The sequence below is a fragment of the Trichechus manatus genome, unplaced genomic scaffold (assembly GCF_000243295.1).
Source record: "Trichechus manatus latirostris isolate Lorelei unplaced genomic scaffold, TriManLat1.0 scaffold00065, whole genome shotgun sequence".
NCBI lineage: Eukaryota > Metazoa > Chordata > Mammalia > Sirenia > Trichechidae > Trichechus > Trichechus manatus.
Genome location: NW_004444001.1, coordinates 5,381,008 through 5,393,306, shown reverse-complemented (window position 1 = coordinate 5,393,306; position 12,299 = coordinate 5,381,008). Strand labels below are relative to the sequence as shown.

Below are 12,299 nucleotides of genomic sequence, written 5' to 3'. Positions count from 1 at the left end.
AGGGCTCCTAGACATTCATATAGAATCAAATCACTTGTTTTTCCAGGTCTTTGTTGTTAGAGGGATATAGGAAGTGTCTAACTACTCCACCATCTTGGCCATGCCCCCCCCCCCAATTGAAAATTCTTAGCTGTTAGTCTGAGAATGCATATTTAAGGACATTAATTGACTCTACTCTGTGCTATGCTCTGTGTGTAGGCAAGTTCTGTGCCCTAAAAATGTTTATAATTCAGTCAGGGAGACAAAAACAGAATCTAATAATGACATCATAATGACTAGGGTTATGCCAATAATGTCATCAAAATGCTAGGAGAATACAGAGAGAGGATAAAATCAGATATGAATAAACATATTTGAACTAATATATCTTCTATGTCATATGCCACAAGGCCTTCAATGGAAAATCCTAGGTAGGACAGTATGGTCCTACCACTTCTGAGTAGACCTAAATAAACAGATGTCACTGGTATTTTTTTTCCCCTCTATTCCATTCTCTATAGAGATTAGCTTGCCTTCAGTCTGACCAATTAGGTGACTCAGGAAGTCTTTAACTTTTTTTTTTCTACACATCTCCACTCTGCCATAAAGAATTTGTATTTGTACTTTACTGAAGTACCACTCTATCTCAGCCTTGTGAACAATACTGTTGAGACCCTTGCTCTTCCCCAGACAGAAAAGTGTGCTGGCCTTCTTGGACTGGCACATGTGCCTGTACTCTCCCTCAAAGAATCTATTTAAAGATGAAACATTCTTTTCCATTAGTTTGGAATCCTAATCTAGCTCTTGATTTTCTGTCCAGAATAAGAGACAGTCAAGAAATAAGGGTCCGGATATTGACGAGTTGGTCCCAGTGTTTGCAAGATTTCTCAGCTGTTTTCTCAGCAAATAGTTGAATGGACTTGAAAATGGATTTTAGACAACTGAGAATTGTTTGCCATCACGAAATTTTGTTTCTCCTTTGACAGCCTTTTATTTGGGTTTTGCTGAAATAAAAACCAAAAACCAAACCCATTGCCGTCGAGTCGATTCCGACACATGGCAACCCTAAAGGACAGAGTAGAACCGCCCCATAGAGTTTCCAGGGAGCAGCTGGTGGATCTGAACTGCCGACTTTTTGGTTAGCAGCTGTAGCTCTTAACCACTATGCCACCAGGGTTAGGAAGGTGTATTTTTTTCACTGTATTTTACTTTACGTTTGCAGTATCTTTGTGGTTTGGATTAAGATATTCCAGGAGTCCAGACAACCTATCTGTTCTCAAAGCTTCTAGACTTTTCCTGCAGTTCTCCTCTTAGTGACCCTATAGGACAGAGTAGAACTGCTTCATAGGGTTTCCAAGGAGCAGCTGGTAGATTTGAACTGCCAATCTTTATGGTTAGCAGCTAAGCTCTTAACCACTGTGCCACCAGGGGTACTTCTCTTGGAGTAACTCTTTGCTTTATAATCCAAATGGCAGGAAAGTTCCATATATTTCCTGAAACAATGACGGACTTTCTAGCTTAACATGACTTCCCCACCATTTCTCCTTGTGTATTCCTTGATTTCAGAAGAACCATATAATCAACAAAAAAGCCAAAGCACTTTTTCAAATCTGACTGTAAATTTTGTAGGTAGGATCTGAAATTCCTAAGAGCCAAATGATGTTCATTTTCTGGATCCACAGGAATATTCCCCATTCCTGATAAAAATTATACCATCTTTTTTTAAAAACTAATTCATCCTCTTTGTGGAAAAAGAGAGTGAGCTGAAGAATCTGAGAGTGTAAAGACTGACTTCTATTTCACCCAAGAAATCAGCTGTATTATACATGTCATATTTTCTTTGGGACTCTGCAGTAACCAGGCTTGTTTCATAGTCTTTACTATCAATTTGAAGTTGGGACTTTTTGAAAGCTCTTGAGGCATTTTGAGCTTCTTCTATGAAATGTATTAGATTACTAATAGTAATGTCCCTAAACATTGTATTTTCGTTTTATTTTACTTCTGTAGACTTGACCAAGTGTATGTGAAATATAGGAATTTTTAGTTGCTATCCTTTTGGCCTGATTTGCCCAGTCCAGAGCTGTGTTAAAGTTCTTCTTTTTAATGTAGAAATACCTTACAAATAAATGCATTTTGTGGGAATCAAATATGTCCTGAAATCAAGACATTATCAATTTCTTTGTTCTGTAAAGCTTTGATTAATGGGGTAAACAAAGTGTCTATTTCATCACCATACTCCTTGCACTGTTTGGTGAGCAGAAGTGTTGCACATCATGCAGAAATTTGTCTTTCCATCTCAGAAATATAGAATATTTTTTCCTGTAATATCCTCAGTGCAATTTGACTTTTATCCAAGTAGTAGCTTTTTTCCAGTTCTTTTAGACAGAAAATGACAATCGGAGAATGAATGATGCACACACATGAGTATCTGCCATATTCCACAACTTCCGTTTCTATTAGAAGTATAGAATAGCTTCCTATCTTGTGTTCTAGGGTGTCAAGTTTCCAGGGTGACCTGGTATATACTAGTCCCAAAAATTATTTCACACTGTCATATTGAAATTGTAGAAACAGTAGCGTAAGAGTTGAGTATTGCCAGGGAAGATATTAGTTGTGTTTCTTTGCTGTCAACATCTAGTCTTTTCACAACATTCCAGATTATATTTTTGATATACATTTCATAAAAATTTCATGATCATGACTGAATAAAACTGTTCAGTTCTTGTGCTGCTTTTTAATTTTTTTCTGTTCAGCCCCAAAAGTTTTGTTTCTTGTGAGAAAGTTGGTATTTTAGTGCAATGTTGTTGTTAGGTGCTGTTGAGTTGGTTCTGACTCATAGCGACCCTATGTACAACAGAACAAAACTCTGCCCTGTCCTGAGCCATCCTCACAATCATTGCGATGTTTGAGCCCATTGTTGCAACCACTGTGTCAATCCATCTTGTTGAAGGCCTTCCTCTTTTTTGCTGACTCTCTACTTAACCAAGCATGATGTTCTGTTCTTCTCCAGGGACTGGTCCCTCCTTATAACATGTCCAAAGTAAATGAGACAAATTCTCGCTGACCTCTCTTCTAAGGAGCATTCTGGCTGTACTTCTTCCAAGACAGATTTGTTTATCCTTCTGGAAGTCCATGGCATATGCAATATTCTTCACCAATACCATAATTCAAATGCATCAATTAATTCTTGTTTGGTCTCCCTTATTCATTGTCCAACTTTCACATACCTATGAGGCAGTTGAAAATATAATGGCTTGGGTCAGGCACACCTTAGTTCTCAAGGTGATAGCTTTGCTTTTTTAACACTTTAAAGAGACCTTTTGCAGCAGATTTACTCAATGCAATACATCGTGTGACTTCTTGACTGCTGTTTCCATGGGTGTTGATTGTTGATCCAAAGTAAAATGTAATCCTTGACAACTTCAATCTTTTCTCCATTTATCATGATGCTGCTTATTGATCTGGTTGTAAGGATTTTTGTTTTCTTTATGTTGAGGTGTAATCCGTACTGAAAGCCGTGGTCTTTGATCTTCATCATTGAGTGCTTCAAGTCGTCTTCACTTTCTGCAAGTAAGGTTGTGTCATCTGCATATCACAGGTTGTTAATGAGTCTTCCTTCAATCCTGATGCCTCATTCTTCTTCATATAGTCCAGCTTCTCAGATTATTTGCTCAGCATACAGATTGAGTAAGTACGGTGAAAGGATACAACCCTATGACACCTTTTCCGATTTTAAACCACACAGTATCCCCTTGTTCTGTTGGAACAGCCGCCTCTTGGTCTATGTACAGGTTTTGCATGAGCACAATTAAGTGTTCTGGTATTTCCATCCTTCACAACGTTATCTATCATTTATTATGATCCACACGGTTGAATGCCTTTGCATAGTCAATAAAACACAGGTAAACATCTTTCTGGTATTCTCTGCTGTCAGCCAAGATCCATCTGACATCGGCAATGATATCCTTCATTCCATGTCGTCTTCGGAAATGCCTTGAATTTCTGGCAGTTCCCTGTCGAGGTATTGCTGCAACCATTCTTGATTTTTCTTCAGCAAAGTTTTTACTTGCATGTGCTGTTAATGATGTTGTTCTTGTTAGGTGCCATCAAGTCAGTTCCAATTATATCAACCCTATGTACAACAGAACGAAACATTGCCCGGTCCTTCACCATCCTCAAAATTGTTGCTATATTTGAACCAACTGTTGCAGCCACTATGTCAGTCCGCCTCATTGAGGGTCTTCCTCTTTTTCGCTGACCCTCTACCAAGCATGATGTTCTTCTCCAGGGACAAGTCCTTCCTGATAACATGTCCAAAGTACTTGAGATGAAGTCTCTCTATCCTTGTTTCTAAGGAGCATTCTGGCTATACTTCTTCCGAGACAGATATTAATGATATTGTTTGATACTTTCTGCATTTTCTTGGATCACCTTTCTTTGGAACGGACACAAATATGGATCTTTTCCAGTCAGTTGGCCAAGTAGTTGTCTTCCAAATTTCTTAGCATAGAGTACTTCCAGTGTTGCATCTGTTTGTTGAAACATCTCAATTGGTATTGAGTCAATTCCTGGAGCCTTGTTTTTCACCAACGCAGTCCGCTCAATACTGTCTGCTAATTTTGCACTTTTAGATAATTACCAATTTCTTTTAATATCAAAAACCCTTCTCTACTAAACTAGAATGGATGGAATTCTATAGAATGTAGATGTTTTCCTTTTCTTCAAAGTCATCCACAAGGAGAAATATTAGAATGAAATCCTGATGGCTGATCACCTCACAGGTGATGAGATTGGTCAGTTGTTTTCCAATTTCTGCAAAATTAGTTCCTTTTTTTTTTAAACATAACACATCTGAAGTTTTTCTTTAGGTTCTGGGCAATGATAAAAATTGATGATTTTTGCAAATATTAGTTTAGAAGACTCTGCCAAGCACTGTACCATCTCTTTTAAGGTTTTCATATCTGTCCCTTTTGACAAATACTGAATAATAGTATTCAGAAGGAAAGTAGGAGTTCCACCAGGATAGTTTCCCACCTCTGTGAAAGTGTTCTTTTGATTTCCTAAATTCTAGGAATTTAGATTCATTAGGTCTGTGCCTCTACACTCGTTTTCAGAGGATTTCCAGTGCAGTCAAGATAGCCTCTCCTTTTTCCCTAGGATAACAGAAGATCCACAGAAGGGCAAATCTTTGATGATTGTATTGCTGATTTTAGTTTAACGATAGTACCATTTGTTCTAAATTTAAAGTGGAAATACTATGGTTTGTTAATTCATATGCCCTTGTCAATGTTGTTTGTAGTAGATCTTTGTATAGCTGATATATCTGAGTGTTTACACAGATACACAAAATATTTGTTATTCCTTTGAGATTTTTGTACAAAGTACAGAAGTATCAGTGAGTGGACCTACTGGACTTTCCACTGAAGAAAGTAATAGAAACACCACTAAAAATGTACCTCTTGTCATTTTATTTTCATCTGTGAGAAATCAGTTTCATGACTTCAGAAGATCTTTCTCTCTGCCATAAATGTGGTTCTAGAGGTTTACATGTTTCATTTTTCAGGTCTGATCTGCCGTTGCAGAAGATCCATCTGGGCTACAGGTAAAGTTTCAGAGTAGTTATTATCCCTCTAATGGTAGTTGTCTTTTCATCAACTTTGCAAGAGTGAAGGTTGGAAAGTGATTTTAGAAAGTGAAGGTTTGCTACTTGACTTTCTTTGTAAGCTTTGACCATACCATTGCTCACAAATTCAGGATAAAATTCCAACACAGCAAACCATTTAATTTCCTTTAGAAAACCTTAAATGCTTTGTTTGGTTTGGATGACATTTGTTACAAGAATGTACCAGTCACAGTATGCATTATCCAGTGAGTCTGGGTTTCCTGTGAGAAGCTTAACCACCTTTAGTCTTTCACTCTCATTTGCTTTACCTCCACATTCTTGTTCTGCCTCTTTTTTCAATGCTGCCAGTGACTTTAAATTTAGTACAAATGCTTTGCAATCTGCATCCTTTTGTTGGACATTGGCTAGCATATCCTTGGAGCTATCCCCTTCTCTCACAGTGAATGATCTTTGTTTTGTCTCCATGTTTCACTGTTACAATTTTGCATCTGAATGTAGAAATACTTTGCTTTACATACAGATTGTCTTGGAATAACACCTACTTCAATGACAAATCTGTTAAATGGTGTATTGTTCTGCAGTAGGATTTCCACAAACCTTGGCTCCCAAATACACTTCTTGTTATGTCGCCCATGGCTCTATGAGCAAATTTATCCTAGATGGATTCAGATGGACTTTCCCAAAAAGCATCTTCAGACCAGTTCTGATCTCTTCCAAGGAGGCGAGGCATGTTAATACAGACTCCAGTGTCTTTGATGGATCTGGTGGTTGATCTATTGGTTTGGTTCTCCCATAACAAACCCAGGTCCAGTTCCAGTGGGACATTGAGTAGAACAATTTTTTTTTTTTCAAAATGATATATGGAAGTCCTATTGTAGACGGCTGATAATACCCACCCCTTCCATGGCAGGTGGGTACTGAGTCCTCTGGATTTATGGAGTTCCCTGGGGCCTCTTGGGATACATAAGCCAAGGAGATACTGAGCACTGAGGTATAAGGGGATGACTTGTGACTAAAGGGTGGGGCTTAACCATGCAGTAGCACCTTGAAGGAGTTGAGGAAGAAGGCTAATATTTGGATCATCCAACTCAGCCAAAACCAAAAAGATTTTAGCCATGAGTCCAAGATCAATTACTGGGCATCAGAACAGAAGAAACCAGAACGCTAAGTGACATGTGGAAGATGGACTCTGAAGAGAGACCTTACTTTGAGTTCCAGCTGGCTCTGAAGCTTTGGAAGCCAGCTGACTGACTCAAAATTTTATATCTTTTATTTCTTGACTTATTGCTCCTACTAGAATAGTAAACAAGATGACAGACCATTGGTACTTTTGTGTGGCTAGTCTACTCATGCACTTTTCACTTATAATTTTGTAATCTGTCTACTGATCTACTCTTATTTTAAAACACGAGGCCAGAAACTATCCCCGTATGTTTTATTTTTTATTGTAAAGGAAGCGTTGCTATCAAATAGATAAAGGATTAGATAGTGGCATGACAAAGACTGGTTAGCAACCTGCAATGTAGGTTTTCAAATTTGCTTCCTATCATATCTTCTCTGAAGGTTTAAAAAAGGAAGTTCTTAAAAAGTAAGATCTTGGACCAGAATACCTACCAAAACCTTGGACACATGGTATTTTTTACTGCCATATTTTTGCTTAGGAAGAAAAATTTCACATTTAACAGTTTCTGCACACTGAAACTATGGTGGCAGTGTCTGCAAAACTTCTCAGGATTAATCTCAATCATACATAAGGACAGGTATAATGCAGTGGACATATATGCTCAAGGGTAGTGACTAATTTACAAGTAAGTATAGATGGCAGTCTTATGGGGCAATGTCTGAGCTCTGAGATAAGGAGCTAGTTTAGGTAAAATAAAGTTGGGGTAATCTTATGCTTAATGAAAGCCATATGAGGGTCATCTGTACATAGAGTTCAGCTGGACCTTTCAAGCCTCATTGGTCACGTAAATGACCAAATTGCTTTTTAGAGGCTGTGGTAACTATAAACAGACAATGCTTTAACTCGCTTTGAAATCTCTCCTAAATGGAGGGGGTAGGGTTGGAAAAATAGGCAAAACCATGATGAAGTATGCATTGCAGTAATAGTAGATTGGCCCTACTGAACAAACCATGATATTTATTAGACACACTTGCCTAAAACACGAAATAAAACTCTCCAGTGGCAGTGGTGAGGTGTGTGTGTGTGTTGTGAGGAGTGGCGGGGGGATGGTGAAGGGAACCAAATGAAACAGTTGATTCCACTGGAAGCAGGATTATTAAACTAGTTTTTTGGAAAACTTTTGTGGTGTAGTTAAGTTTTATAAGCCAATAAAATCAAGGAATTTAGTTTTAGGAGATGAACTGCATTTAGGCTATATGACAGTGCTGTCACCTAAACTGAATGACACTAATAAATAGTGCTGAGAATACAGGGTGTAAAATGTTCCCTTCTTGCACAGGTCAGATCTCAGGAAAACCATTGCTTGCTATGGATTCCTTTGCCAGCAAAACCATCATCAAGTGGCTTCCACCTTAACAAATTCCAGCTGCCACTGGGGATAGGTCTTACTTGGAGGTGAGACGAACTCAACAAAGCACTAGTCTCCTTCCAAGATTATTTGGAGTTGGTCTAGGGGATTATCTCAAAGTTCTTTTCCCAGTAGAAATTCTCACCCTCTTCTACATTCCAGTGTTTGCATAGCCAACGTTATTTCCAGCATTGTGTAGGGAGGAGAATCTGGTTTTTGGAACCTGTTTCTCCTATGGGAATTTAGCTCACTACTGCTAGGAAAATATTCAGTCAATTCTTCCTACAACTGGGGAATGTGAGGTAATGACTCTATTTTCCTCAGTTTAGTGGAGGAAGTCCCTGTTACCCCCAATCTGGATATCCTATTTCTAGGACATCAGATGATCTCAAGGTGAACTAAAACCAAAGGCATCCAAGCTCCATTAGCACAGTCTCTCATAGCCATGCTGAGAGAAAGCTAGGGAGGTGCTGGGGCCTGTTGAAGATGCAGCAGGTCAATATAATCCAGTCCAAAGCAAGGCTGACCTCAAGGGGCAAAACCAGTGTTGGCTATGAGATTCAGAATGGAAGGACTTCAGACTTGTATCAGCAGAAGCAAAGATAAAAAAACCTGCAGAAGAGAATCCAACAGATTGCCATCCAACTTAATTCCAGTGGCCACTGGCTCTGTAATGTTCTGGCAAAGTAATGTTCAAATGTTCACATTCAAGGGCCACAATCATTTTATGCAGAGATGAGAATATATCTTCTCTTCGTAAATTGTGAAGCTCTGTGTTTCTACCGTATTGAGCTAGTAAATCATTATTCAGATCTCCTATGTGTTGTCTTTCTCCTTGATCTTTCAAGGAAGTGTTAAGGAAATTTATTTCTAGGAATTATCACTTCACCCTAAACATACACTTGATTTATAATCCACTAGGGTACATATTTTAAAAATCATTATGTACCATTGTTTGCCACAACTTCTTTTCATCTTTTGTATGTTTTGACTAATCCCTTTACTTCCAGTCCTTCTTTGTCACTGTTAGATGTTTTTGTCTAAAAGAAAAATAGGTTGAATTAAGTAAAACCCTCCTGAAACCCTCTGTCGTAGGAGTTGTGTCACCATTTATTGTGGTATCTGAAACCTGATCTGATTTGAACCTTATATTTACCATATTCCTTTTTCTTATATTGGCTGGTGGATTGCTATCTCTTGTGTGCCATTTCAAATCCTCTCTGCCTCATCTTTTCATTCCAACCATGGCTGCTGAGCCCAGCTTTACACTGGCATAACCTGACAGTATCTCAATTCCTGCCCATACTAGCTACCTCTCACTTTCTGCCCCAGGACTTTGCTCAAACTTGGAGGCATGGGATGCTCTCAGGAATCTGCTGGACATTGATGTCAAGTAATCTGGAAGTAGAAGGGAGTTAACATCTGGGGGACAAGACTTGTCAGATGGGGGCTGAGAGCCAATAGATAAATACATCCCTTTTCCTCCCCTGCATTTTGTAAGACTTCTCAGGTAATTCAGCTGAACAATGACAAAAAGTTACTATGTGACTTTTTTTTTTTTTTTTAAGCAAAGTGATTTTATTTTGGATTTAGCAGTAGAAAAGGTCAATTAGGAAAAAAAGAGCATGAACCAGTAACCAAAAGCATTTGCTTATGTCATTCCACAATTTACAAAACAAGATAATTGTTTTTTAAAACCAGAGAACAGTTTCAAAAATACTTCTTTTCATACCCTTAAGTGATGCTATGGGGAACAATGGCTGTTATAAGGCCATTTATTGCAAGCACATTTCCAGCTAGTTCTGATTATCATTCATCTCATTTTATCTTCTTTTTTCTCCCTCGTGAGCTTTTTGCTTTCTTCTCTTCTTTTATTCACTGGATTCCGAGGATCATAGATTTCAAACGTGTCTGAGTCTTGCATGCTTGCATCTTTTCTGCTTTTGTCCTCAAACTGAAGTACATGTGACATCCATCCTTCATCATCTTCTACTTCTGTTTCAGAAATGTCGTTTTCAGGAGTTTCAGCAATTGCTTGAGTGAGTTTAGATTTAAACCGATTCAGCAGTGCAAGGGTCTGTTCTTCCCGGGAAGTTCTCTTTTTTGCCTGCTGTTTCCTGAAAGCTCCTGTTTCTGTTTTTCATTTCTGTATTCTGCAACAGCACCATCTGGAGCAGCTTCTTCCTCTTCACTTCTTTTTCCTGCCTGTTTTGCTGCATTTTTTTTTTTTTGCTGCTAAGAGTTCCCTCTTTAATTGTCTTGCTTCTTTCCAGAGCTGTTCACTGCTGCACACTGATGTCTTCTCCACTTCTCCCTCACCAGCCGGTTTAACATTTACACTTGCGTCCTTTTTTAACCTTTTGGCAATTCTTTCTCTTATCAGGTTCTTCTCATCACCATCAATATAGTCACCATGCTCTGCACTTGGATCTTCTCCATCATCATCTGAATCTCCTGCTGTATCTTTTTCACTTTCAACAGCTGGGACAGAACTGAGATGTGGATCATCCTAAAGGCAGTCATGACTACTTTTGTTTTTTCCCTTCATGCTCCTGACTAAGTCGATTTACTTCCTCCCCTTCTTCCTCAGCTGCCTCTCCAGATGAAAGTAAACTAAAATTTTTTGTGCCTTTGGGTACGATTTCTTTACTTCTTCCTTTGGTTTCTCTTTTTTCGGCTTTTTAATTTCTCTTGGAACGATGTCATCAAAAGGATTAAACAAAACTTCACAACTTTTCTTTTGTGTGGATTACGTGGTCTTTCTTTATCATCAGTGTTGACTTCTGTCGGTCGTAGCATGTTATATGCTGTATCCCCTGTCACCTTTCCAAAGACGGTGTGCTTATTGTTCATCCGCTCACCCAGTGTAAAGAAAAACTGACTGCCATTATCATGAGGACCAGCATTTGCCATGGGGACCTGTCCTCTTGGATTAAAATGCAACGGTGAGTGAAATTCATCCTTGAATGGGGCCCCATAGATAGAATCTCCACGAGTCCCTGTGCCAGCAGGATCTCCCCCTTGGACTATAAAACCAGGTATAACTCTATGAAAAATACTGTTGTCTTAATAAGCTTCCAAACAAAGCTGAATAAAATTTCCGCAAGGTTTAGGCGCTTCTTTTGACCATAACTCTACGTCAATATCTCCAGCTGTAGTTTTCCATAAAACCTTCCCGTTTGTGGGAGGCTCCTGGATGTAGATGTTGCACATCCTGGTTGGTGCTTAGGACTCTGCTCATTATTAGGGAGGAAAACTGACGGCTGGTCACTAGAGCTGTCTGCCTATCAGTGCACGCTTCCTTAAGTTGGGTGGTCGCGGAAAGCTCCAGTCAGTTGATGTTCTGCAAGACAGCAACACCAAACACTACTTTTTCCCAAAGTTAGCACCTCACGGACACTGCCATGTTGCTCCGGGACTCCAGCACCGCTAACCCTGAGAAGGGGTTTCCAGTGTCCTCCAGGGAATGAGAAAAGAGTCTTAACCTGCTTAGTTAAATGTAATTTGTACCAAAATATTTAAAGGAACTATATAAAAATCTTGTTGGTGTTGACTTTCACTACAGGAGAATGCAGGTCACACTCATCCCTCGAAGCTGGCAGTAATGGTTCGGGCCACATGTGTTCTGCAATATGGCTCGCATGGAAACTGCATCGACAGCTACTTGGTTCTACTATAGCCAGAGGTTACAGGGCCTTCCCAGAGTAACTAGTGGAGGTTTCTCCATGCAGGTGGGAGGAAGAGGCTGCCTTGGCTGTGCGTTGTCCTCGGCCAGTGGGAAGCGAGTGCGCCCTTGAGAGCCAAGGGCTCCAGCGACCCCTCTTGCCAGCGCCATGGCAGTCGCAGGCAAAGACTGGCCGCAGGGCCCCTGGGACCGGGAGGGGAAGACTAGTGTGACATTTTGACAGACATGTGGGGAAAGATTCTACTGGGAAAATAAACCACGCAGGAAGCATCAAAAGAAGACGGAAGAAATACACAGTCACTATACCGAAAAGAATTGGTCCACGTTCAGGCATTTCAGGAGGTAGCATATGATCAGGAACCTAAGGTACTGAAGGAAGAAATCCAAGCTGCACTGGAGTCATTGGCAAAAAACAAGTCTCCAGGAATAGATGGAATACCAATAGAGATGTTTTAACAAACGAATGTAACACTGGAGGTGC

At 39.5% G+C, this 12,299-nt stretch overlaps 2 pseudogenes; both read right to left on the bottom strand.

Moving 5' to 3' along the window:
- Positions 1–1,558: 1,558 nt before the first annotated feature.
- On the bottom strand, positions 1,559–9,489 carry LOC101355705 (sterile alpha motif domain-containing protein 9-like; annotated as a pseudogene).
- Positions 9,490–9,946: 457 nt separating this feature from the next.
- Positions 9,947–11,346, bottom strand: LOC101355446 (peptidyl-prolyl cis-trans isomerase CWC27 homolog; annotated as a pseudogene).
- Positions 11,347–12,299: the final 953 nt, after the last annotated feature.